Consider the following 5833-nt stretch of genomic DNA (forward strand, 5'->3'; position numbering starts at 1 on the left):
AGCATCCTTTTATAATGTATTAAGTTCTCATTCCTTTGTCTCGATCTACGTGTTATTCCTACTTGTCCTTGATATGTTTTCATTCCATCTTCTTTATGGATTTTTTTTATAGTTGATACTTTGACTACCCCATATTCAAATTGATCCTCTATTGGGTCTTCTTCTAAAAGTGCTAGACCAATCCTAACTCTCGGTGTCTTGTTATTTTTGGAGGCTGCAAGACTTGCTTCTTGGGAAGGAGGGATAACAACTTCCATTGAGTTGGTAGCGAGGGGGTATCTTCCAACAAAGGAATTCCTTCTCATCTTTTACCATAATTGTCTTCATGATCATGGATTCAATGGCCTATGATTGAGCCAAAACCTTAAATTTATTAATATGGGAAGAGGAGGGAGGGTTTGGTCTAGAAGGAAATGGATCCTTCCTAGGATGGGAGCGTAGTGGATCATGATCAGAGGGGAGGTGAAGGAGGAAGAATGAGGGGATTTAGGGAGTGGTTCTTTCCAGTTTCTTATCCTCTTGGGTTGTTTTCATTATTCTCCCCATTCACCATGAGTCTCCTCTTATGGTTTTTTGGGGTAATATCACCTAAAATAGCCATATTCATGGAATTTTTTACATTTTAATGGGATCTCATCATAATCCACTTATTGGAAGAAAAAAAAAATCAATTTTTATAAAGAGATTTGAATGGTTTCTAGTAACCCTTTTTCCAAGTCCAATTCTACACATATTCTAAGACACACAAACATCCCTTCTTTATGTTCTTATTTTTCTATATATTTCCCCAAAGTATTCCCTTTACTCTTAAAGGTGTCCTTGTTCCAACAATGAAGAGGGAAGTGTGGAAGTTTGACCCATATCGAAATTGTTGAGGTTACATCATTTTAAAGGTGTAATTATGAGTTTAAACTATTCACATATAGTCCATGATCCCCCATGAAGTATGTGATGCTTCTAAAAATCAAATTTGTGTCTACCTTCTCTTCAAACAAAAAGGAGAAGAAGCCTTTGTCACATAAAGATAATGAAATCTTACCTTTTATTAATGGTTTCTAATTATTTTCCACCCAAAAACCTAGGGATCGAGGAGAGGGACCGGTGCCCATAAATTGACTAATAAGCTACATTTATGCAAGGAAAAATGGCATGGATTGAAATTAAGAAGAGAAAGAGATTTTGGGGATCTCCTCCAAGTGTTTCACTAACTTAGACTATAATGGTTTTTCAAATCTAATTTGAGCAAAGATGAGAGAATTTAATTCAATAATGTATGGAAGGAGAGGAGGAGGAGGGTGACCTCCCCATAAGGAGTGACTCATCCTTGGAATCTGAGTAGTCAAGGGTTAGGGTTTCATGTGCAGATAACTAGAACAACAATTTATCCCAAGCATGCTTGTTGTTGGGTGTGGAGATTTTTTACCTTCCTGATTGTTAAGAGGTTTTTGTTTCAGTCATGGTTGGATCACAGACCCTGACAAGGGGATGTGGGGAGGGATTCCCCCCATTATCTGAATTGGATCATATTAGTAATGTTGTGCTAATTCCCCATTCAGAAATAAACCCAAGATGCTTATAATTTTCTTTTTCAAATGCTTAAGGATTCAAAACTTTTGCATAATTAACAGATTCCCATGAGGGTTTCTTATGTAAATTTTATAAGCAATTTAACATAAAAACATATGTTCAAAAATAGCAATATAATATCAAAGAACATCAAAATATAACACACAACAAACACATGATAAAGGATTTCACCCCTCCTGGGCTACGCCTCCTTAGTCCAACTTCCAATGGCTTGGACCTCTCTATTATGATCAAATTACATCAAAAGTATGTTTACATTGCTCAGATGCCTTTAAACCCTTTCTCAATGAGTTCATAATACACAAAACTACTAGAATTAACTATTTTTGCATCAAATTTGGATAAGAATTGAAGGAGTTGTGACTTATCCTAGTTCTTCCTTTATTTGTTCAACAAAATGCTCTAAAATCAGCAGAAAACTAAAAATTAGCCCAAAAATCCGCTAATCGGGCAAGAATTTCTCGCACCGCGGGCTTCATCCTATCCGTTGTATCACAAACCATAATCAACGATGTCTGGCAGTGATAAACTGTGGGACTCTTTATTCTTGTGCAATTGCGGTTTACCGCATCGCAATCGGGGCTGATATCACATCGCAACCCAACCCTTGTCAAGGCCGATTCTTGTTTCTGCTTTGATTGCGATATGCAATCACATTGCATTGCAACTCCCAACCTTATCGGTGTTGGGGCCGATTATTTTTCCACTGCGATTGGGATATGTGATTACATCACATCACAACTCCCAACCTTGTTGGTTTTGGGGCCAATATCGGTTCGTCGATACTTTCCTGCGATTGTGATATGCAATATCGTAAATCACAATTGAATCTGCCTAGGGGATGATTCTTAACCCAAACCACTTACCGTTGCGATATGTTGCGAGGGCCAATGGTGGGTTGCCACTTGGCGCCTCCTTATTCACTGAAGACCTTGCCAAATCATCCTAATACTGCCATGTAGGCAAGTCAAATTTGAAATTTGACTTGCTATAACTTCTACATATGAACTCAGATTTAAGTGTCATTTGCACCGTTGGATTTAGAATGACAAGATGTTCAATCTGAAGCTAAGTTTGACAAGATCCTAACACTTTGTTTTATAGCATAATTCTAAGCACCTATTTACTCCTCCCCACTGGAAGATTTTTGGACCCCAAAAGACTTATATTCAGTGATTGAATAGGTGATGGTATTGTTCCCTCACCTTCCCCACTTCAATCCATTTGGCCTTTGATGGATGTATATCTCTGAGACCCACTCGAAGATAATCAATATTTCCTCTTTTTGTTGTCCTTGTCCTTTTGTCAAGTATAGTGTCTTGTTGAAGCACATCAAGGTATTCTGGAGAAAATTCTTGAATAGATGGAATTTGAACATTCTCTCCTTGATATTTAATCAAAGGAGGTTCATATAATCTCAAATTTTCAACATTAACAATGGAATAGATTTGCATATATGAATGTAAATCGAGCTTTAAAGCATTATTACCAATCTTTTCCAAAATTTTAAATGGACCATAATGAATTGGTTTCAGCTTTCTATCTTCATCTTGAAGACTTTCCTTGCTAATGCATAGCCAAACTTCATCACCTACTTGAAATTGATGATCCACACGATGCTTATCATGCCTTGCCTTATACTTGCCTTGACTCTTTTCTAGTTGTTCTTGAACTGTTTGGTGAATCAACTAAATTTTCTCAATGAATTCCTTTGCTCTGTCTATGTCACTATGTACATCTACAGCTACATGTTTCTAAAAGATGAAATCCAAAGGCAATTTAGTCAAGTAAAAAATACATGCTTCAAAAGGCAAAGTTAGAGTAGAAGAGTGTTTTGCTCGGTTGTAAGCATGTTGAATATAATGCAACTATTCATCCCACAACTTAGGATGTTTGCTGCAATATCCTCTTAGAAAATGAATGATTTTCATGTTAACCATTTCAGTTTGACCATATGTTTGCAGATGAAAGGTTGTACTTTTCTTCAACTTGGTTTCCGTCAAGTTCCATAAACTTGACTAAAAATTCCCAACAAATCGAGAATCACGATCACTTAAAATAGAAGTAGGCAATCCAAAATGAACCCATACATTTTGAAAGAAAAGTTGAGTTGTTTTTCCAGCTGTAATTTGTTTTTTACAAGGCATTAACATGCACATATTGTTGAACCTATCCACAACTACATACAAATAATCATGACCTTTCCTTGACAAAGGAAGACCTTCTACAAAATCCATAGAAACACTTTCCCATGGTCGTGAAGGCACTGGAAGTGGTGTGTACAATCCTAGTTTCATGTTACTAGTCTTACTCGTTGCACACAATGAACAACCTCTTACAAAACGTGACACACTTTCAAGCATACGAGGCCAATAAAAATAGCTCTAAAGATTTGTCATTGTTTTACTTACACCGAAATTTCAAGAAATAAGAGAAGTGTGCGCTTCCCTTATGACATTTACTCTCTCTCCCTGTGGAACACAAATTTTTCCCAAATGATACAATAGATTATCATGTACATGGTAGTCTGATTCCTCAACTTGGTGACCTTGACACAAGTTTAAATATAACTCTAGAAATTCAGCATCCTCTGCATATTTTTCAACATAACTTTCAGGCAAAACAGAATTATTCTTGAGTAAAATGGCTACATTTACAACCACTCTAGAAAGCATATCAGAAAATTTGTTATAAATGCTTTTCTTGTACCTGATTACCAAGTGGAATTGCTGTAAAAATCCCATCCAATGAAAGTGCCTTGACTGCTGCAATTTGGTTTGAGATTGCAAAGGCTGATGATCGGTTTGAATAATGGTTTATTTTCTCATCAAATAATGCTTCCATTTCTTCACACGTTGCACTAATAAATAAAGCTCTTTATCATGCTTAGGATAATTAATAACATCACCATTAAAAATTTCTGAATGAAATGAAATGGTCTTACCATGTTGTAAAAGAACTGCACCCATGGCACAGTCACTTGCATCTGTTTGTATTTAAAAGGGTTCTTTCAAATCCTGCAATGTTAAAATTAGGGTTGAACTTATCTTTTTTTTCAAAGCATCGAATTATTTTTGTTGTTTTCCTCCCCATTGGAGACAACCTTCACAATAGTCAATGCATGCTGTGGAGCTGCTATGAAGGAGAAATTGGAAATAAACTTCCTCCAGTATTGCGCTACTCCTAAAAAACTCCTTACTTATGTAACTGATTTGGGTGTTGACCAATTCACAATGACCGAAACTTTAGAGGGGCCAATCTTTAGCTTGCCTCCTCCAACTATGTGACCCAAATACACTAAATAAGTTTTCTCGAATTCACATTTAGACATCTTCAGAAATAACTATTATTTTCTCATGGCATCCAATACTTCCCTCACATGCTTGACATGCTCTTCTCGTGATTTGTTGAATATCAAAATATCATCTAAATACACAATTACAAACTCATCAATAAATGATCTTAAAATATCATTCATAACTCTCATGAATGTAGTTGGAGAATTACAAATACCGAAAGGCATAACCAGCCACTCAAACAATCTCTATTTGGCTTTAAAAGCAGTGTTCCATATGTCCTCCTCATCTATTCTAACTTGATGATATCCACTTCTCAAGTCTAATTTAGTGAAATACTTTTCATTTTTCAATTGATCTAGCAAATCATCTATTATGGGTAGTGGGTATCGATTCTTTATTGTAATCTTATTCAAATATTGATAATCTACACACATGCGCCAGGTTCCATCTTTATTGGGTACCAATACAATTGGTGAACCACATGGTGAAGTAGAAGGACGAATTACTCCTTTATCTAACAATTCCTGGACATGTTTCTTAATTTATAAACTTTTCAGAATTGACATTCGATACATACCAATGTTTGGGAGTGGACGGTCCTGTTGTAGCTGAATTCCATGTTGAATTCCTCTTTTTGGTGGCAATCCCTCTGGTTCTTGAAACATGTATTCATATTTATTGACCACATCAACCAATTCAACCTTCAGTTTCACAACACATCCTACAAAGGGTTCCTGCTCCGTGTCATTCTTCTTCTTGATCATAAGGAGCACGAGACTCTTATTGGAATTAACCAGTCGCTTCATTTCACCTACGCTTGCCAAAGACATATTAAGTTTCCTGCGATCGGCTCTCACAATGTACTCCACTTTGTTTTTGAACAAATGGAATTTTCTCTCAAATCTGTGGAAAATTTCCATCCTATCATACAAATACAGGCTTCCCAA

The sequence above is a fragment of the Pinus tabuliformis genome, chromosome 7, assembly GCF_031772625.1.
Source record: "Pinus tabuliformis cultivar Carrire ecotype Pingquan chromosome 7, CPIR1, whole genome shotgun sequence".
NCBI classification, from domain to species: Eukaryota; Viridiplantae; Streptophyta; class Pinopsida; order Pinales; family Pinaceae; genus Pinus; species Pinus tabuliformis.